We start from the raw sequence: 22781 nt of genomic DNA on the forward strand, positions 1-22781 counted from the left end.
CGAACGTATGAATCAAACATTGAAACTCCAACTCACCCGACTTAATGAAGAGACTGGTCTTTCCTGGATTAAATCGTTACCATTAGCCCTGATTAGAATTCGGACAGCACCTCGTAAAGATCTTGCAGTCTCACCGTACGAGATGATGTTTGGGCTCCCATTTATGGGGTTCCACACTGATTCTCCCATTCCTGAGGCTAATGACCAATACATTTCCAAATTTTTACGAGGGCTTTCTACTTCCATCCAAGATTTGAAACAAAAGGGACTATTAGCCCAAACACCACCCTTAGACTTTCCTATACATTCTATTAAACCTGGTGATTGGGTTTATGTAAAAGCATGGCAAGAGGATCAACTAAAACCTGCCTGGGATGGTCCCTTCTGTGTACTTTTAATTACAGACACCGCAGTAAGAACAAGAGAGAAAGGCTGGACCCACATTCAAAGAATTAAACCAGCTTCTGAACCACAACATCACGACACACAGATTCAACCCTCAACCTGGCATGCAGTTCCTCATCCTTCAGACCTGAAACTTACACTGCGCCGTGACAGAGTGCCGTAATGTCACATTTATTGTTGTATTTTTTATTGTCATATTTTAACGGTTTATACATTTATTGTTGTATTTTTTTATTGTCGTATTTTAATGGTTTATACATTTATTGTTGTATTTTTTATTGTCGTATTTTAATGGTTTATACATTTATTGTTGTATTTTAACTGTTTATTCATTTATTGGAGTATTGTTCGTTAAATGGATATGTCACTTCAGTACTCGCTATGTTTTAAGTCCTCCTGGAATAGGGGCAGCAGAGGTAACAATTGTGATACTTTACAGTGTAGACAGGGCATAGATTTAGGACAATTTTAATACGGACCAGGGGAACACAGTAGCGATAGTCAGTTAACAGCCTACATAGTGATTAATCAATGTACATTCCACACACAGGGAGAGACTCACAGGCAAGCTGAAATTCACGAGAAACAATCCCCCCCCAGCTTGGTCTCTTTTCATCACCCCGTGAAGGGGAGCACCAGTTACCAACAACGTGAGCTGCTTGACACTTTAATATCAGGCTCCAGACAGCCTTCGGAGATCGGTGGCCCTAGGGTTCGGGGCTGAAGAGGACATCAGATACTAGCCACAATTCAACAGAACCGCCTGACTCTCACTACTCGTTCGCTGCTGAAGGCAGCGTTTCTCACAGACTGCTACTCGTTCGCTGCTGAAGGCAGCGTTTCTCACAGACTGCTACTCGTTCGCTGCTGAAGGCAGCGTTTCTCACAGACTGCTACTTGTTCGCTGCTGAAGGCAGCGTCTCTCACAGACTTCGTCAGGACAATGCTTACAAAAGTCGGGTGGTTAAAAGACACTGCTTCAAAGTTTCAACGTGAATCTGCCCATGCCCATATTCAGACCTGGCAACTTCGGACTGATGTGGGATGGACTAGACTCTTTACTGAGAACTGGAGCCTGATACTCGCAACCCTAATAAGCAGCTGGACTCGCTACTCTGACCTTCATGGTGCTCCCCTACCTAAAGACTTTACGCAGGTATTACAATTCGGTTATTGACCAGCTGGGTAAAACAACACCTTACACTTGAAAGATCAGTATTACTGATCTAAAAGAAAAGTGAGGAGGGGGGGGGGGGATCAGTCACACTGACACTAGTAACCAAAGATCAGTAACACTGATCATGGTGAAAGATCAGTATTACTGATCTAAAAGAAAAGTGAGGATTGTGAGAGATGGGAAAATTGATCTAAAATTATGAACATGGAAGAAACTAAACGACGAGTTAATGGCTGTAACCAGTACAAACAGGATAAGCTTGGGGGTTAGGATGCAGGAAAGCAGAGTCAGCACGATTAATCTTCTAGTCTTTGTGACAAGAGCCAACACCATAAGATAAGGAGTGGTAAGGAACAATTGAATGTAGGAAGTTGAGGTAGTCTGGATCAGATAAGGGTCTCCTAGCCCTGGACAGAAGTACCAAGTCCTACATATCTAATTAGCTAACCTTACACAGATTTATACATATTATATTAGCCAACCCTAGACAGGATGAGCCAACTCTACATACCAAGAGATTGTAGCCCCGAGAATCAGGAAGGTGTGAATAAGGACAATGACATGATGGGACACCCACAGGATACCCCCTGGTCCTCCAAGTGTACTGAAACTGCACGTAGGCAGGAAGGATTACCTATGCCAAACCCATCCAGAGGGCAGAAGAATGTAAGGGGGAGGGTATTCTGATACTGAAATTTACTGTATAAAAGTTGGGTGAGCCCCAGTGTATGTGTGCATTCCCAGGGTAAGGGGAAGCACCCAACTTTGCATTGTTGTTGTAATAAATGTTCTTTGTTCTCAATTTTTGTCTCGAGCAATTTCTTTAAAGGTACTTTAATTTCTAACAATACCCACAGCCCTTATAGCAGCTGGACTCGCTATTCTGGCCATTATGGTGCTCCCCTGCCTAAAGACTTGTGTGCAGTACTTAATTCATCGAACCCCTCGTCAGAACACTATAACCCAAAGGATGTAAGTTTCCCTAATTCTGTCTGATGATGCTGAGACTGCAGTTCGTTTACTGACCAGCTGGGAAAAAGACCAAGTTTACAAGTAATACATTCCAGTTGAGAATTCACAAGTGTAGCTAAAAGAAAAGTGAGGATTATGAGAAATGAGTAAAACTGATATAAAAATATGAAGATGAGGAAATTAGTATAGATATATGGGTAAATGAATAAAGCCAGTATGAATAGGATAAGAATAGATATTAGAATGTAGGAAGTAAAGTTAGTCTGAATAAGATAAGGGTCTTCTAGCCTTTTAGACAGAATCAGCAAGTTCACCAGTATGAATAAGGTAAGGTTAGATAATAGATAATAGAATGTAGGAAGTAAAGTTAGTCTGAATAAGATAAGGGTCTTCTAGCCTTAGACAGAATTAGTAAGTTCTGCATGTAAGAGTCAGGAAGGTGTGAATAAGGACAATGATGGGACACTGACAGGATACCCCCTGGTCCTCCAAGTTCACAGAAACAGCAGTAGGCAGACAGGATTGCCTAATGCCAAACTCATCCAGGAGGCAGAAGAATGTAAGGGGGAGGGTATTCCTATACTGAAATCAACTGTATAAAAGTTGGGTGAGCCCCAGTGTGTGTGTGTGTGTGTGTATTCCCAGGGTAATGGGGAAGCACCCAACTTTGCATTGTTGTATAATAAATGTTCTTTGTTCTCAATTTTTGTCTGGAGCAATTTCTGTGAAGGTACTTCTGTTTCTAACAAGCTATTGACTGCAATGCCTTGCATGATAATATAGATTGGTTATCCACTGTAATGGCTGGCATTTTGCACATGATTATGAGGGAATAAAAAACAGTAATGGTGGAATAAAGACCGAGCCTATTTGAACTCTGCCTAAGAGTGTTGACTTTGTTTGACCTCAGGATTCGACATTGCTGATGAGGATGAACTGAGATTCTTGAAACATGGGAAGTCACAGGAATTAAAGGTTTGTCTCCATTTGGCCCGACTGGAAAAGCAAGCAGAGTTAGTGCTCGCTGGGGGGCTTGGTATGAGGAATTCGATTCATATGCTGACAGCTTGGGACTGTTTCTCGACGGGGCGAAGCCAGTAGAGCTCACATGGAGGAGGGCTCTTCTCTTGTATAATGCTGGGGCTGCAGTGCGGGAGATTTTCAAGACGCTGGCTGACATGGGAGACAAAGCTGATTATAACAGGGCTGTTGACGACTTGAAAAAGCATTTTGTTGTGGAATCAAATGCCACATTCCAACGCCATATCTTTCAACAGATCAAACAGAGGGACATGGAAAGCATTGCTCAATTAGTCACACGACTCAGGAAGGTGTCCAAAGGTTGCAATTATGGAGCAGATTTGGAAAACCAAATTCAAGATCAGGTGGTACAAAGTTGTACATCAAACCACTTGAGACCTAAGTTGTTGGAAAAAGGTGCAACACTCACACTGGCAGAAACATTGACAATAGGAGCATCATTTGAAGCCGACAATGAAATTGGATGGTCCCCCAGATGGATGTGATTGTGCAGTTTCTGGTCAAGTTAAATATCAGGCCAGGACTATGGAAAGCACACTAGTTATTCAGAATGTGGTCGTGAATGTTATCAATATGGAAATATCGGACATTTTAGCAAGGATTTGTACTGTCTGGCCAGGGGTCAAGTGTTCAGAAGATGTGGTAGAAAGGGCCATTTTCTCAAGGCATGCAGAGCCCCTCCCAAGGCAAGAGGTGAACCTGAACAGACAAATAATTGGGGAGGAAGAAGGGGGATGAGAGGCAGATATAGGCCAAGGTGTGGACAAAATAAATAGCATGTTGAAAATGGCTCGTGAATGTGAATGTACATTTGATGACAATCAGGAAAAACAAACTGAGACAAGATATGCTTTTGCCATTAACAATAAACATGCAAATACAAAGGTGTCAGTTGTGATTGGAGGTGTGATGGTTGATATCATGGTGGACAGTGGGTGTGACATCAACATCATAGACAGAGTATTGTGGGAGGAACTGAAAAAGATAAAATGTACAACCAGAAGATGTGAGGAAAAGTTGTTTCCATTCACCTCATTGAAGCCGTTTTAAACAATTGGATGCTTTACAGCAGAGGTGCAGGTAGATGTCCAGAGTAATCTTACACCACCTACCATGATGGCAGAGTTTGATGTCATAGAGGAACAAGGGGAACCTCTACTGAGTAGGGAGACACCGCAGGCAATGGGCTTATTACATATAGGTCTGGATGTGAACTCAGTACAATCCTATATTGGTCTGAAGGAGAAATTCCAGTCAGTTTTTGGAAGGATTTGGAAAACTATGGGACAGGCAAATCAAACTAAAAATAGATCCAGAGTTCAGGCCAGTAGCACAACCCATAAGAAGGACACCGTTTGGGCTGAGGGAAAAAGTAGAAGCAAAAATACATGAATTTACCAACAAAACATAATTGAACGAGTGGATGAACCGACACCTTGGGTCAGGGTGGAGGAAAATCTTAACAGAAAGGGTTAAGGGTTTACCATAAGTTGTTTACAAGCACTTACAAGAGTCAGTTGCATACTGCTTAAGTGGAGGCGGGGAACATCAAGGTGCAATTACCTGCAGACACGCTTATCTGCAGACACAATAAGCTTTGGAATTCTGTAAAATGATGATTAAATTATTGCGAAATGTTGACAATGATAAACTATTGAAGTCGGTGGCTTACCGGGGCTTGGGCCTAGTTGGTTCGCCTGGGAGTCGGAGGAGGAGCTTGGAGAGAGTCGGGCTGTGAATCAGAGGAGGAGGAGCTTGCTGAAAGTGGTCAAGGGGCCAATAAAAGGAGTGAAAGGGGAGGGAGCGGCCAGCGAGGAGTGGTTCAGTGAGTGAGTGGAGCAGTGAAGGAGTGAGACTTCCTGGCTTTGGATTATCAGGCTTCGGCGAAAGCAGGCAAGGAGAAAAGGTAAGCTGAGTTATTTGCCTTCGTATTCACAGTCATGCCAATAGGGTTAGTGCTCTGTACTGGGTGTCAGATGTGGGAACAATGGGTTACCTCCACCCTCCCAAATGGCCACATCTGCACCAGGTATACCGAGATGCAGTTACTAAGGGAGCGAATTAGGGATATGGAGTTGCAGATTGATGGTCTGCGGCATGTGAGGGAGAATGAGGAGTTAATGAACTCAACTTTCAGGGCGATAAATACTCGAGAACCCATGTCAAGTAAGTGGGAAACCGTCGGGGGGGGAAAGAAAAAAGTGAGAAAAACGGAGAGCACACCGGTGACTATCCCACTCAGCAACAGTTATGTTGTGTTGGATTCTGTTGAGGGAGATGACCAGACAGAAGATGGCCACGGGCACCAAGTCAATGGCAATGAGCCTGGCAGAGTGGTGCAAAAGAAAAGAAAAAGGAGAAATGCAGTAGTTATTGGGGACTCCATTGTCAGGGGTATGGACAGGAGGTTCTGTGAGCCAGGTAAGTATACCTGCATGGTGTGCTGCCTCCCTGGTGCAAGGGTACAAGATATCACAAATCGGGTCCAAAATATTCCGAGAGGAGAGGGAGAGCAGCCTTAAGTCTTGGTACATGTGGGTACAAACGACATTGACAAGAAAAGGGAGGAGGTAATGAAAAGGGATTACAGTGAGCTGGGACGAAAGCTGAAAGACAGGAACGCTAGGGTGGTGATCTCAGGATTACTACCTGTTCCAAATGCAAGGGATGAAAAGAATGTAAGGATAAGGAAAATGAACGTGTGGCTGAGGTGCTGGTGTACAAGGCAAGGATTTGGCTTCTTGGATCATTAGGATCTCTTTTGGGGAAGGCATGATCTTTACAAGAGGGACGGGTTGCACCTAAATCCAAAAGGTGTCAACATTTTGGCAAGTATGTTTGGTACAGCAGTGGGCCAAGGTTTAAACTAATTTGGCAGGGGTATGGGAACCAGAGTGATAGGAAAAAGGGTAGGGAAGATAAAGAAATGGCCAGGAAAAGTAAAATAGGAAAAGTAATGTTGGGAGGAGAAAGTAAAAAATCAGATGGTGCAGTGAGTTTTCGAGTCAATGATAGTGTTAAGAAAATTACAAAGAAAAATAGTGGGCAGAAAAATCAAAAGAAAAGGTTACAGAAGTCACTAGATATTAAAAGGACAAAGAGCATAAGGGCACTTTATCTGAATGCCCGCAGTATTAGAAATAAGGTTAGTGAACTTGAGGCGCAAATCAGTACCCATGCCTATGATTTGGTAGCCATCACGGAAACATGGCTACAAGGTGACCCTAAATGGGAATTAAACTTTCAAGGGTATCAGGTGGTGCAAAGAGATAGACAGGATGGTAAGGAAGGTGGAGTTGAACTCTTAATCAAAGATGAGCTCCAGGCAGTAGTGAGGGATGATATAAGATCTAAAGAGCATAATGTTGAGTCCATTTGCGTAGAGATAAAGAATAACAAAGGAAAAAATTATTGGTGGGTGTTATCTATTGCCCATCATATAACAATAGTTTAGTGGCTCAGGAAATAAATAGAGAGATAAGTGAGGCATGTAATAATGATACGGCAGTCGCCATGGGGGACTTTAACTTCCACATCGATTGGGAAAATCAAGTTGGTCGTGGGAGTCTGGAAGAGGACTTCAAAGAATGCATCCGCGATAGCTTTCTTGAGCAGCATGTTAAGGAACCCACAAGAGAAAATGCTCTCCTGGATCTAGTGTTGTGCAATGAGATAGGTAGAGTAAATGATGTAATAGTCAGAGACCATCTGGGAAATAACGATCATAGTATGATTGAATTTTTCATTCAGTTAGATCTAAAATTAACACATTATGCTTAAACAGGGGTGACTACCATAGGATGAGGGAGGAATTGCGCAGAGTGGACTGGGAGCACAGGCTAATTGATGAAACAGTTGAGGAACAGTGGAAGATTTTCAAAGAAATATTTTGTAATGCTCAACAAAAATATATTCCGGTCAGGAAAAAGGGCAGAAAGGGAGGGAAAAATCAACCGTGGTTAACAAAGGAAATAAAGGAGAGTATAAAATTGAAGGAGCAGGTGTACAAAGCTGCAAAGAGCAGTGGGAAACTGGAAGATTGGGAAAACTTTAAGAGACAACAAGGGGTTACAAAGCGGGTAATAAGAAATGGGAAAAAGGATTATGAAAGTAAATTGGCACAAAATATAAAAACAGAAAGCAAAAAATTTTATAAATATATAAAACGGAAGAGGGTGGCCAGAATTAACATAGGACCCTTGGAGGATGAGAAAGGAAAACTGGTAGCAAAAAATGAGGAAATGGCCGAGGCATTAAACAAATATTTTGTGTCAGTCTTCACGGTGGAAGACATGTCCAGCATACCCAAGTGCGGAGTTAATGATGCGATTGTTGGGGAGGGCCTTGATTAAAATAGTTGTTACAAAGGAAGTAGTGATTTAGAAACTAATGGGACTAAAGCTAGACAAATCACCTGGTCTTGATGATATGCATCCAAGGGTTCTGAAGGAAATGGCAGAAGTTATAGCTGATGCATTGGTGGTCATACACCAAAATTCCTTGGATTCTGGACAGGTCCCGGCAGACTGGAAGACAGCAAATGTCACGCCTTTTTTTAAGAAGGGATGTAGGCAGAAGACTGGAAATTATCAGCCAATTAGCTTGACGTCTGTGGTTGGAAAAATGCTTGAAGCCGTCATTAAAGATGAAATAGTGAAACTTTTGGAATGTAAGGATTCAATCAGGCAGACGCAGCATGGTTTTAGAAAGGGAAGATCTTGTTTGACAAACTTGTTAGGATTCTTTGAGGATATAATGGGTGTGGTGGATAGAGGGGAACAGGATGATGTTGTATATTTGGATTTCAAGAAAGCGTTTGATAAGGTGCCGCACAACAGACTTATCAGTAAGTTACAGGAAAGTGCAGTCCGGGGAAGTATATTGGCCTGCATTGGAAATTGGTTGTCTGACAGGAGGCAGAGAGTCGGGATAAATGGGAGTTTTTCAGGTTGGCAGAGAGTGGTAAGTGGGGTGCTGCAGGGGTCAGTGTTAGGCCCACAACTGTTCATCATTTACATTGATAACTTGGAGGAGGGGATAAAATGTGGTGTAGCTTAGTTTGCGGATGACACCAAATTGACTGGAAGAGCAAATTGTAATGAGGATGTGGAGAGTCTGCAGAGGAATATAGTTAAGGTGGATGAGTGGGCAAAGATCTGGCAGATGGAGTACAATGTTAGTAAGTGTGAGGTTATCCACTTTGGCAAGAAAAATAAAAGAGCTGAATATTATTTAAAGGGTGAAAAACTACAGCATGCTGTTGTGCAGAGGGACTTGGGAGTGCTTGTGCATGAATTGCAAAAAGTTAGGTTGCAGGTGCAGCAGGTTATTAAGAAGGCAAATGGAATGTTGGCTTTCATCACTAGAGGAATTGAATTCAGGAGTAGGGAGGTAATGTTGCAACCGTATAAGGTACTGGTGAGACCGCACCTGGAGTACTGTGTCCAGTTCTGGTCTCCATATTTGAGGAAAGATATACTGGCTTTGGAGACAGTCCAGAGGAGGTTTACTAGGTTGATCCCTGGGATGAAGGGGTTGACTTATGATGAAAGATTAAATCATCTAGGATTGTATTCGCTCGAGTTCAGAAGAATGAGAGGAGATCTTATAGAAACATATAGGATTATGAAGGGTATGGATAGGATAGATGTAGGAAGGTTTTTTGAGCTGGCCGGGGAAACTAAAACGAGAGGACACAGTCTCAAGATTTGGGGGAGTAGATTTAGGACAGATGAGGAAAAAGTTTTTCCCAGAGAGTAGTGAATGTTTGGAATTCTCTAACCAGGGAAGTGGTTGAGGCTGCCTCATTAAAAATTTTTAAAATTCGGTTATATAAATTTTTAGATGATAGAGGAATTAAGGGATATGGGGAGAAGGCAGGTAGGTGGAGTTAGGTCATAAATTAGATCAGCCATGATCGTATTGAATGGCGGAGCAGGCTCGATGGGCCATTTTTGGCCTACTCCTGTTCCTACTTCCTATGTTCCTATATTTGTCAGGTTGACTGCAACAGGAAGCCCACTTGCAGGAATCCACTGTCATTTATTGTTTATAAACTCTGCTAAAACTGGCTGTGAACAGAGCAAGCTCAGGCTGAGCATGCTTTCCAAGATATCTTGCTAATAAAACTCTTTCGAAGCGTAACCCTGAAGTCGGTAATTGATTCTTTCTCCACAACAAATCTTGCGCAGCGAGCAAGGTCCTATTTGACAGGATCACGAACCTGGGACTAAGGTTCCCGTAGGAGTGGGCAATGGCCCTAGCCAAGAACCTAGCTGAAAGGGGGTGAGGTAGGCTCACACACAGAGATCCCCAATTGAGAGGGTGAGGTGATGTACAGAGAGTAGGAGTCTATCTAAAATGGGTGAAAACAGAAGTCGAAACCAGGGTGACAACGCAGACAGAAGAGGGAACTTACAACTGTGTATATATTGTATAACTGTTGTTAAGATTTTACAGGAGACCAAGATGGGAAATTGGCTCAGCAAGGCAATTATTCCTGGTCAAGCACACAAGTCTGTTGCTGGGCCATGACAACAACCCCCGATGAAGAAAGCCATTAAAAACCCGAGGAAAGGAGATCCGCTGCAGCCTCTGGGCTCGCCAGCTGACATCGTGATGAGAGAAATGGGAAACTGGAATTATGCCGCCCCATTCAGTAATGATCTATATGGGTGGTTCACAAATGAATAACTGTAAAGGGGATGTTTTAATTCAAAGCTGATAGCAGATCTGAAAGAATCTATTAATAGTAAAGGAGGAGACCCTATTTGGGATCTCAGATATTTTAATGGGTGTTTTAATAAGTGGACAGAGGTCACAAAGCAGCATCAGCCCACAACCGGAGAGGAAGGAAAAGGGACAGACCCTAATTCAAAGCACCCCGGGCCCCCTTCATACTCCCCCAGAGCACCATCTGCGCCTCTGGGCACGACCTCCATGCCTCCTGTCAGCCTGTATCCCCAGTTATCCGCTGGAAGGGGAAGTGACTGGGACAACCTGGTCCAGGTGGCAGTGGCTTATGCCAGCAGGCTGCAGTACGGGGCCCCCATCAGTCTCCCCCATCAGGCTGAACCTCCTCTTTCGTGGGAGGCGAATGTTGGCTCTGCACCTGATGCTTCAGGGCACAGAGAACCCAGGTCTGAGAAAGGATTGGAGTAACAACACGCAGGGGGGCAAAGGAAAAGCCAGATTCAACTAGTCAAATGCCCTGAAAAATTATTGGAGACACCCCATACGAAAGCCCTGGATGCCCACTGAGGCACGTGACATGATTAGTTCAGCACCAGACCCAATAAGGAGACCCATAGCGTTCCACTATTGGCTGCAGCAAATCTGTGCCATCTGTCATCCCTTGCCCAGCGACGTCCGTATGCCGTTACAAGCTGCCTATGGATCCCACTGGAAGGCAGTAAAAGAATCTTTCCTAGTCCCGATAGGAGAAAATGGGAGAAGTAACATGTTGCCTCCAGAAGGCTGGGAAAGAAACAATTGATTTTGTGGTTCATTTTAAAAACACTTGCGAAAAAAATGCTGGGTGCCTTCACAAGATAACCAATCCTTGGCCGTGCAGACCTTGCTAAATTGCCTGCTACCCCAAAATGTATAAGATGAAGCAATTGGATTGGCAGGGAAAGAATTGGGCTAACACTGTTACTGTATTGACTAATATGGACAGAGCAGGGTTATTCACCCAGAAGAAGAAGTGAAAGGGCAGTTTTATATGTATACAAAGAACGAACATAAGGGAGAGGGTGTCCGAGAGTGAGGCAGGCCCTGGGATAAGACCAAGGATCAGTGCCGAAATTGCAGAATGAAGGGTCATTGGGCACAGGAATGTAGAAGCCAGCCCCAGGGAAGACAATGGCAAAGAGTGGATGCCCATTGCCCTAGAGACCCTGGACCTTATCGAAATTCCCTTGTGGGCTGACTGTAACCAATGGCCCCAGTTCTCCTTTCAGCAGCCCAAACCATAAGGGTGACTGGAGGAGCCAGTGGTACAGGCCCCCCTCCTCCAATTGTCCTTAGATGGAGAAAGCCAGCCTATCCTTAATGTGCGGGTGGGGGGAAAAGAGAGTTTGATGTTGGTGGATACCAGGGCCACCATGTCATCTATGCCACCATCTACAGGATTACCTGAGTGAAAAAAACCATAGGTAGCATTGGGATGTCCAGGACGCTTATGACTGACCCTGTTTCACAACCCACCATCATGACGGTGAGAGATAGTCAAGTAGAGGAAAGATTGATTGTGTCACCCCCTGTCCTTATCTTAGGGAGACAATCTCTCTGCAAACTTAATGCTATTTTATATTGTACCAAGGAGGGCGTTTTATATGCAACTGCCCGCCACTAATACATACCAGCTTCTGCATTCGCTGTGCGATTCTAAGCAGGAACACGACAAGTTACAACTAGTCCCCATGTTGCCCATGACACTCACTTGAGATGTCACTACCCCGGACCAGTTTCAAGTAATACAGGAGCTGGAACTGAAAACCGCCCTAGAAACAGCTTCCGCCCAAGAGCAGTGTATGTGGGAAACCCATGGCTGCCGAGTAGACAAAGGCTTGTGGAAGAGTAAAGAAGGAAGGGTAGTGTGCCTGCGAAGTCTATATCGGCCCATAGTAAAATTGGCCCATGGGCAAGTCCACCTGGGAAAAGCAGGAATGCTGTATAATAAAAAGCAGGTATGGTTTTCCCCCAGAATTTCTACAAACATAGAAAGACAAGCGAAAGACACTGTGAATTGTCTAATCTGTCAGAAGAACAATCGGGGACGTTCACCTGCCAAATTTGATAGATTTCCCCCTGCTCAGGCCCCCTTTGAGAACTTGCAGATTGACTTTGCCCATACTCGAAAGGCCAACATGGCCTGTTTCCGCTCTGTAAATGGTTATATGGTTATATGCCCCCTTGTAAAGGGTAAAGTACTGGCTGGTTATAGTGGATATGTTTACTCGATGGATAGAAGCCTACCCGACGAGGAGAGATGATGCCCAGACAGTGGCCAAAGTCCTGATGAAGGAATTGATTCTCCGCTACGGGATCCCCAGAGGGATAAATTGCAACAGAGGGACCCATTTTATGGGAAAGATAGTGGTAGCCCTGACTGAGATAATGAGGGATCCAATGGTGCTCAGGCCAGAGATATTTCTGAGACAGCCAAAAATGAAACTTTGAATTTGCCATCCCTCAAATAAAACAGACTCCCAGAGCCTTGTGTGCCTCCTAAGTTTTGGCAGCAGAACCTACCCCACCTCTTTGAACCACCCTATAGGGTCTCCCACAAGAAAGCCACTTCCTCTGGGAACCAGAACAACAGGCTGCTTTTGACACAACAAAGCAAGCTGTTGAACAAGCACTGCCCCTTGCCCCCTGCCAGGCAGGTGTTCCTTTTAAATTACAGATCTTGGCCAGTAAGGCAGCTGCTGAATGGATTCTCCGGCAGAAGATCCAAGGGTGCTAGTCTTCTGGAGAAAATATCTGCCTGGTGCCACCACTCGCTACAACCCATTTTACACTGGGACATCGGCCAACACTTTCCTCAGGGTTACTTATGAATTTGTGAGCACCTGGACAGTGACACCGAACTGACGACTGACCAACAAGAAAGTTCGTCATGTATTACGAAAAAAATCAGCAAAAGAACAGCTGTTGCTCTGGAAACTATCACTGGACATTCTATCTTGTCAAGCCTTCAACTTTTTTAAAATTGCATGTTTTGCTGTGGTTTTTACAATACATAATGTCTCTAAGCGCACTCAGAGAAACTAAAGTCTATAGGTACATAATCTCACTGTGAATGTAAAGTTACAGTTTGTGAGCTGACCAATCAATGATCAGACCCCATGGTAGGAAACATCATATATATTTTGTTTTGCAATGACAGCATCACCACATAAACTCCCATTAACAGAAAAAACCTCATGGGCTCGGTGCTGTGGGAGCCTTTATATAAAAACATTAAATTGGCTAATTTTCTGTCCTGACTCCTCCTGGCTATCGTTACAGGGATCCATCGCAGGCACTTGGGACCACCATTGAAAGAGAATATGAGCAGGAGTGGCATCCTGGTGTCAAACGTCAGCCCAGAAAGCAGACGCCCCAGGTACATCCCGGATGTAGACCTGCTGGCCTGTCCCCTGCCTCACCATGGAGTAGCATGGTGACAGGCACCTGGGCTCTGTACCAGAAGAGTGCGCAAGCCAAGAGAGGGCTCGGGCACCTGATGGATGACCTTGCACTGCCTGCTCGCAGATGTTGGTGGTAAGGATGCTCATATTTGCCAGCTAAGCCAGAGAACCCAGGCATAGGAGTTGGTGACCAAATAGATTCCTTTTTCTATCCTCCCCTCTGACCCTGGGGAGCAGCTCACACAGCACCCTGCCCATTGGTTACACAATAACCCTGTTTGGTTAGGGGGTGTGAGGGATGGTGAGGTGTTGTCCAGCATTCGGACAGCACTAGTGAATATATTGACCCACTTGATCAGTATTTTTTTTACATGTTTTGACTTATAACATACATAGTATTGGATTGTCTCATGATTGGCGAGTGGTGTGACCTCCAAGGTGTGCATTGTATGGGGACCTGGAGGCAGGTAGAAGATTATCGCATTGCACACCGCCAGCAACTCCTCACTCCCCTTATTAACTATACCCGTTTGGATAGACTGATTAATGAAAATGACCAAATTACACCCACCTGATGAAAAAATTAGGATGAACCATAAGTCAAGCCCAAGTGGATTTAATTTACAAGGAGGGACAGTCGATCTGGGTCACAGACTGGGTCACTCAGCTCTCCGCCCATCCTTGGTGGAATATTTTTAAGGGATGGTCCCCTAAAGCTAACACTGCACACAATCATTGGTACGATTATTGCCCTGTTAGTACTGTTACTCCTGATTATATGCCTATGGATAAGACTTAAGTGGCTGATAAGGCAGGTAGAGAAAACTGAAAGAAAGGTACAATATAAGTTGTTAAAGGTGACTGAAAGTACTAGAAGGGGAGAAGGAGAAAGGGACACATTTATTTAGTGGATTTAGGTATGGGATGTTGATCTTTGGATCAACAAGGACTGTGGAGGAAAATCTGAACACAAAAGGGTTTAGAGTTCACATTGGTGACAAGAACATACAAGAATCAGTTGCATATTGCTTAAGTGGAGGCGGGGAACCTCAAGGTGCAATTTATCTGCAGACAAGCTTATCTGCAGTCATGATAAGCTTTGGAATTCTGTGAAACAATGATTAAATTATTGCCAAATATTGACTATTGTCAGGTTGACCGCAACAGGAAGCCCACATGCAGGAATGCACTGCCATTTATTGTATCTTCTTCTTTGGCTTGGCTTCGCGGACGAAGATTTATGGAGGGGGTAAAAAGTCCACGTCAGCTGCAGGCTCGTTTGTGGCTGACAAGTCCGATGCGGGACAGGCAGACACGATTGCAGCGGTTGCAGGGGAAAATTGGTTGGTTGGGGTTGGGTGTTGGGTTTTTCCTCCTTTGCCTTTTGTCAGTGAGGTGGGCTCTGCGGTCTTCTTCAAAGGAGGTTGCTGCCCGCCAAACTGTGAGGCGCCAAGATGCACGGTTTGAGGCGTTATCAGCCCACTGGCGGTGGTCAATGTGGCAGGCACCAAGAGATTTCTTTAGGCAGTCCTTGTACCTTTTCTTTGGTGCACCTCTGTCACGGTGGCCAGTGGAGAGCTCGCCATATAACACGATCTTGGGAAGGCGATGGTCCTCCATTCTGGAGACGTGACCTATCCAGCGCAGCTGGATCTTCAGCAGCGTGGACTCGATGCTGTCGACCTCTGCCATCTCGAGTACTTCGACGTTAGGGATGTAAGCGCTCCAATGGATGTTGAGGATGGAGCGGAGTCAACGCTGGTGGAAGCGTTCTAGGAGCCGTAGGTGGTGCTGGTAGAGGACCCATGATTCGAGCCGAACAGGAGTGTGGGTATGACAACGGCTCTGTATACGCTTATCTTTGTGAGGTTTTTCAGTTGGTTGTTTTTCCAGACTCTTTTGTGTAGTCTTCCAAAGGCGCTATTTGCCTTGGCGAGTCTGTTGTCTATCTCATTGTCGATCCTTGCATCTGATGAAATGGTGCAGCCGAGATAGGTAAACTGGTTGACCGTTTTGAGTTTTGTGTGCCCGATGGAGATGTGGGGGGGCTGGTAATCATGGTGGGGAGCTGGCTGATGGAGGACCTCAGTTTTCTTCAGGCTGACTTCCAGGCCAAACATTTTGGCAGTTTCCGCAAAGCAGGACGTCAAGCGCTGAAGAGCTGGCTCTGAATGGGCAACTAAAGCGGCATCGTCTGCAAAGAGTAGTTCACGGACAAGTTTCTCTTTTGTCTTGGTGTGAGCTTGCAGGTGCCTCAGATTGAAGAGACTGCCATCCGTGCGGTACCGGATGTAAACAGCGTCTTCATTGTTGGGGTCTTTCATGGCTTGGTTCAGCATCATGCTGAAGAAGATTGAAAAGAGGGTTGGTGCCAGAACACAGCCTTGCTTCACGCCATTGTTAATGGAGAAGGGTTCAGAGAGCTCATTGCTGTATCTGACCCGACCTTGTTGGTTTTCGTGCAGTTGGATAATCATGTTGAGGAACTTTGGGGGACATCCGATGCGCTCTAGTATTTGCCAAAGCCCTTTCCTGCTCAAGGTGTCGAAGGCTTTGGTGAGGTCAACTGCCATTTATTGTATATAAACTCTGTTAAAACTGGCTGTGAGCCAGTTCAGGCTGGGTGCTGGGTATGTTCTCCAAGATAACTTGCCAATAAAATTCTTCTGAACCGTTACACTGGTGTCGCTAGTTGATTCTTTCTCTGCAACAGTCAGTTTGGTACAATACAATCCACCCCTTGGAGGTCACACCACTCGCCAATCATGAGACAATCAATATCTATCTCCAAAATCCAATGGAGATATCAGATTATGTATTGATATGAGGAGAGCAAACGAAGCAGTAGTCACCCCATTCCTACAGTGGATGAAGTCCTACAGGAACTATCGATGAGCAAAGTCTTCTCAAAGTTGGATTTGAAATAGGGTTTCCACCAGCTAAACTAGAGCCAGTGTCAAGAAAAATCACTACATTCATCATACATTGTGGATTGTTTAGATACAAGAGGTTACTATTTGGTGTAAATACTGTTTCGGGAGATCTAGCAACACAAAATCTGCAAAGTGATCCAAGGAGTTCCAGGCACAGCTAACATCTCAGATGCTATCATCGTCCATGGTGCCACATGTGAGGAACATGATGAGAGACTTAGACATTAGTCCAGTTAAGAGATGCTGGATTGATGGTGAATGCAGACAAATGTTTACTGGGTCTATCCGAGATGGTGTTTATGGGTCTCAACCTGACTAGAATCAATCCAATCGAAGATAAAATCAAGGCAGTTGCAGAGGTTCGAGAACCTCTACAGGAAAATGCCACAAAAATTAGGAGCTTCCTGGGCCTAGTGAACTTTTGTGCCAGGTTCATACTGAATCTAGCAACTATTGCAGAACCACTAACAAGGAAAAATGCCGTGTTCAGACCTGACCAAAGGAAGGCATTTCAGAAATTGAAAAGAAGCCTGATGAGTGCAGATAAATTAGGTTATTTTGATCCAAGGGCTCAGACACATCATAGTCCCAGTGGGACTAGTTCAGAAGCAAGGGGTACAATGGAGGGTGATTCCATATGCGAGCAAGTCACTTACTGATGTTGGGCACTATCAGTTGCCTCAATGACAAAGACCTGAGGGGAACAACAGGCTTTATTGCACAAAAGACTTGAGCTGGCCCGGATCCAAACTAGGGAAGTGCAGGGAAGGAAAAGGTGGCCTGAACTTTATGGCCTGGGTCCCAGAGAGGAGTCCAGGTAAGAGTGTCATCAGGGGTGGGCCAGCCCAAGCCAATTAGCATATACAATCCATACCATTAGATTCACCCCTTCTTTTTAAACAGAAACCCCCCTCCCCATTTATACAACAAGAGGGGGAGAGGAAAAAAATTCCTAGAGGTTCAGCCGCACCGGTGACTTTCTCCTTCTGCAGGACTGCTGGAGGGCAAGCGTGTCTGAACTTTGCTGTTTGAGGGGGAAAGCAGTCCCGGGGGGAAGGGCAGGGAGCATTCTGGGTCAGGGTGATGCTTGGGGGCTCCCGGGAGGAAGGAGAATTTGATGACTCCTGGGGAGGAGAGCCAAGTGGCTCGGCCTCCAGTATTGGGGTGGTCTGCTCCACAGGGTAGGCTATTGCAGGCAGTGTGGCATCAGGATCCCCGGCCCTCGCCAGGTCTCGAATAGGCACAGTGTCCTCATGGCCAACGGGATACCTCACAAACGTGTATTATGGGTTGACATGTATGAGGTGTACTGCTTCTACCAGTGGATCTGTCTTATGGCCCCTCATGTGTCTCCATAGCAGGACCAGCCCTGGGTTTGCCAAACAAGGAGGAATGGAGGCATCATTTGCCAATCTCTGAGGGAAAGCAAACATACGTTCATGCGGGGTGGTGTTAGTTGTGGTGCACAGGAGTGATCGGATGGCATGAAATGCTTTGGACAAAATATCCTGCCAGTGGGACACTGGAATGTTTTTGGACCTAATAGCTAGGAGCACCTCCTTCCAGATGGTGGCATTCTCCCTTTCTACCTGGCCATTACCCTGGGGTTATAGATGGTGGTCCTGCTGGTGGCTATATCTCTGGCCAGGAAGACCAATCGCAGTCCCCCGATCATGGTGGATGTACTCGGGGTACCTAAACAGGGTGAAGATTCCATCGCCAAGGTCATACCTGGGCAGAGAATCACAAAGGGGAACCTGGAGAACTCGTCCACCACCATCAGGAAGTAAGCATTCCTATTTGTAGTGGGTAGGAGACCCTTGAAATCGACACTGAGCCATTCAAAGGGGCTTGTGGCCTTGATGAGGTGTGCCTTCTCGAGCCGGTAGAACTGTGGCTTATATTCAGAACAGATCTGGCAGCATCTGGTCGTGGACTGGATGTCCTCAATGGAGTACGGGAGGTTCCAAGTCTTGACGAAGTAGTACAATCTTGTGACTCTGGGGTGGCGCAAACTGTCGGGAAGGAGATGGTCAAGATGCATGCTGGCACACATCCCCTGGGATAGGGCTTCTGGGGGATCATTGAGTTTAACTGGTCAGTACAAGATGTCGTAATTATAGGTGGAGAGCTCGATCCTCCACCTTAGAAACTTGTCATTCTTGATTTTAGCCCACTGTTTAGTATTAAACATGAAGGCCACGGCCCTCTGGTCTGTCAGCAAGGTAAAACATTTACTGGCCAGGTAATGACGCCAGTGGTGCACTGCCTCAGTGGTTGCTTGGGGCTCCTACTTGACGGAGGAGTGACGTACTTCATGACCATGCAGGCTGCGGGAGAAAAAGCTTCCGGCCTGCCTGCCTGGTTAAGAGTGGTGGCAAGTGCAAAATCGGAGGCATCGCTCTCCACCTGAAATGGGATGGACTCATCCACGCATCACACCACGCCTTTGTGATGTCTCCTCGGGCAGCTTGGGCTTCCGCCGATAACGGGAAGGTTGTGGACTTAATCAGGAGGTGGGCTTTATCGGGGTAATTGGGCACCCATTGTGCATAATAAGAAGAGCCCCAGGCAGCTTTTTAGTGCCTTTAGGGTGTTTTGGACTAGGAGCTCCATAAGGGGTCACATGTAGTCAGGGTCCAGGACAATGACACCATGTGCCATGACATGACATGGCCGAGAAGGGCCAGATGGTCTTTGTTGAACACAAACTTGTCCTTATTGTACGTCGTTGAGAGACTTGGCCATACGTAAGAACTTAGCGAGTTTCGCGTCGTGGTCCCGTTGGTTGTGGCCACAGATGGTGACATTGTTGAGATATGCGAACTTCAGCTTGTGCTCCTCCACTATCCAATCCATGACCCTCTGAAAAGCAGAGATACCGTTAGCAACACCGAAAGGCACCCGCAGGAAGTGAAAAAGTCTGCCATCGGCCTCAAAACCCGTGTAGAGCTGGTCACTCAGGCAAAGGAGGAGTTGATGATAAGCTGAATTGAGGTCAGTGGTCGAGAAGACTCTGTATTGTGCAATCTTTTTGACCAAGTCGGCTATCCGGGGTAGGGCGTACGCATCCAACTGGGTGAAGCAGTTGATGGTTTGACTGTAGTCAATCACCATCCGGAGCTTGCCCGCCCCTTTGACCACAAGCACCTGCGCCCTCCAGGGGCTTTGATTCCCCCCTGCCAAGAGTCGCTGAACCTCGGCCTGGATGAATGCCATGTCTTCAGTGCTATAGCGCCTACTCTTGGTGGCGATTGGCTTGCAGTCTGGGGCAAGGTTTGCAAATAGTGACGGAGGGGCCACCCATAGGGAGGTGAGGCTCCAGGTCGGTGCTAAAGGCTGGGTGTTCAATGGGGGGGGGTGTCCATAATCTGCAGATTATACACGGTAAGTGGAGGTTGGAGCCCTCCAAATGCCATCATCACACTCCTGAACTGACTCTGGAAGTCGAGGCCCAGGAGGATCAGCGCACAGAGCTGGGGCATGAGCAACAATAAGAAGTCTTTGTAACACTCCCCACCCCACCGTCAGCAATGCCACACAGTATCCCCGGATACAAGTCCACTGGACTTTCACCACCATTGACACAGACCCAGTCATCAGTCAAATGGGGATCGAGAGTCTACGGGCCACCTTGGGGTGGATAAAACGTTCAGTACTGCCACTGACAGAGGCAGTTCGATTTGTGCCCATTCACTTCAATCTGCATCATGGACTTCGTGATTGGGTGAGGGTTGGCTTGGTCCAAGGTGATAGATATGTGCGTCGTCTTCGTCGTCAGTGGGGAGGCCTGATGCCCAAGATAGTGGCTTTCATGTTGACCACTCTGCCAATGCTGGTGAAGAAGGTGGAAGGGACGTTGTCGGGGGCAGAAGAGATGTCACTGGTGAGGGTTACTGCTGCGCAGAGGATGATGGTGGGAGCAGGTAAAATGGCGCTCACCTTACTGAGCATGCAGCCGGCTCCAGAAGCTCCTCGGCCATACACACCATGCAGCTCTGAGACAGGGGTCTGGACCTGTAGACACGTTGATAGTGGCCCTTTTTCCAGCACCCTGAGCAGGTAGCTCCTTCCGCGGTACAGAGATGTGTGGATGTCTTGCCTGCATGCACAAGTTGCACTTCAACAATCCCTGTGTTACTGCAGCCACAGTCGGGTTGGTCGTCCCTAATGCCAACTCCCAAGATAGCGGCCCGCGTGGTGTCGCGTACTGGGTAGACCCACTTCTGCCGTGATCGACTCTGCATGGCGTTGGGCCGAGTCTAAGGTTCTGGCCAGTTGGATCACCCATTTCAGTTGATCCTCCTCGAGGAGATATTGTCAGATATAATCTGACCTCAACACCGACACACAGGCATCCCGGACCAGGTCTTCCACGCACTGGGGCCCTGACACCAAAACCGTGGGGTTCCCCAGTCTTTTCCCAGTGTGAACAGGGCTCAAACAAATTCTTCCACCGACTTACCAGGCTGCTGTTTTCCGGACACCAGGAGATAACAGTAGACCTCATTAATCTTGGGCTTGTATAGCGCCTGTAGTTCAGCCATCGCCTCTGAGTAGGTCGTGCAGCTTCGGATGGCCTGGAAAGCCCTCTGGCTGACTCTTGCCTGTAAGACCTTTAGCCTCTTTTCGTCCGAATCGACCACTCCAGCAGCAGCCTCCAGGAAGTTGTTAAAGCAGTTGACCCACTGCTTGAAGAGATCCAATGGACCCGGGACTTGGGGATCCACTTCAAGCCGATTGGGGCACAGCAACTTCTCCATTACTGGAGACATTAAAATTTTTGTGCAATAAATTGATGGGCACTATAAGTTGCCTCAATAATTACAATGACAAAGACCTGAGGGGAACGATAGACTTTATTGCACAAAAGACTTGAACTGGCCCAGATCTAAATTAGGGAAGTGCAGGGAAGGGAAAGGTGGCCCAATCTTTATGGCCTGGGTCCCAGAGGAGGAGTCCAGGTAAGAGTGTCATCAGGGGGTGGGCCAGCCCAACCCAATTAGCATATACAATCCATACCATTATACTGATGTTGAAAGATGTTATTCACAGACAGAAAAAGAGGCCCTGGGACTTGTATGGGCCTGCGAACATTTCCATACTTATCTATGTAGCATAAAGTTCCAGCTCTTAAATGATCACAGGCCACAGGAAAGCCATTTAGTCTCCAAGATCGAAGTCATGTGCTAGAATATCACAACAATATCACTACAAGGTGATTTACATAGTGAATCGGCAATATTATTTTTCCCTGCTATCAAGGTTGCTGAAAGACGATGGGGTAAAGTACTCAACACTTGAGGCTGAATCGTTCATGAGATTCATTGCAGTGAATGCTACACCACGGACAGTACAAACTGGGGAGATTACCATATAACCATATAACTGTTTACAGCGTGGAAATAGGCCATGTCGGCCCTTCAAGTCCACACCGGTTCACTTAACATAAAATAACATAACAATTACAGCACGGAAACAGGCCATTAGGCCCTTCTAGTCCGCACCGAACCAAACACCCCTTTCTAGTCCCACCTCCCTGCACAATGCCCATAACCCTCCATCTTCTTCTCATCCATATACCTGTCCAACCTTTTCTTAAATAATACAATTGACTCCGCCACCACTATTTCTCCCGGAAGATCATTCCACACAGCAACCACTCTCTGAGTAAAGAAGTTCCCCCTCATGTTACCTCTAAACCTCTGCCCCTTAATTCTTAACTCATGTCCTCTTGTTTTAATCTTTCCTCCTCTTAACGGAAATAGTCTATCCACATCCATTCTGTCTATCCCTTTCATAATCTTAAATACTTCTATCAAATCCCCTCTCAACCTTCTACACTCCAAAGAATAAAGACCCAATCTGTCCAATCTCTCCCCATACTCCAGATGCTTAAACCCAGGCAACATTCTGATAAACCTTCTCTGCACTCTCTCCACTCTGTTTATATCCTTCCTATAATTAGGCGACCAGAACGGCACACAGAACTCCAAATTAGGCCGCACCAACGTCTTATACAATCTCAACATCACCTCCCAACTCCTATATTCCATGCAATGATTGATAAAGGCCAGCATACTAAAAGCCTTCTTCACCACCCTATTCACGTGAGTT

General features: G+C 46.0%; 1 protein-coding gene across 3 annotated transcripts in view; it reads right to left on the reverse strand.

The window, feature by feature from the left end:
- The window catches only part of LOC138764743 (zinc finger protein 227-like), a 61334-nt gene that overhangs the window by 22673 nt on the left and 15880 nt on the right, over positions 1–22781 (reverse strand). The window contains exon 4 of one of the 3 annotated variants that reach the window (XR_011358295.1): positions 7974–8121. The exons of the other annotated variants lie outside the window; for them this stretch is intronic. The gene's annotated coding sequence lies outside the window, so the exon portion shown is untranslated. Of the gene's footprint in view, positions 1–7973; positions 8122–22781 lie in introns of those variants that run through there. 3 annotated transcript variants of the gene reach the window in all.

Source organism: Narcine bancroftii, chromosome 5 (assembly GCF_036971445.1).
Source record: "Narcine bancroftii isolate sNarBan1 chromosome 5, sNarBan1.hap1, whole genome shotgun sequence".
NCBI classification, from domain to species: Eukaryota; Metazoa; Chordata; class Chondrichthyes; order Torpediniformes; family Narcinidae; genus Narcine; species Narcine bancroftii.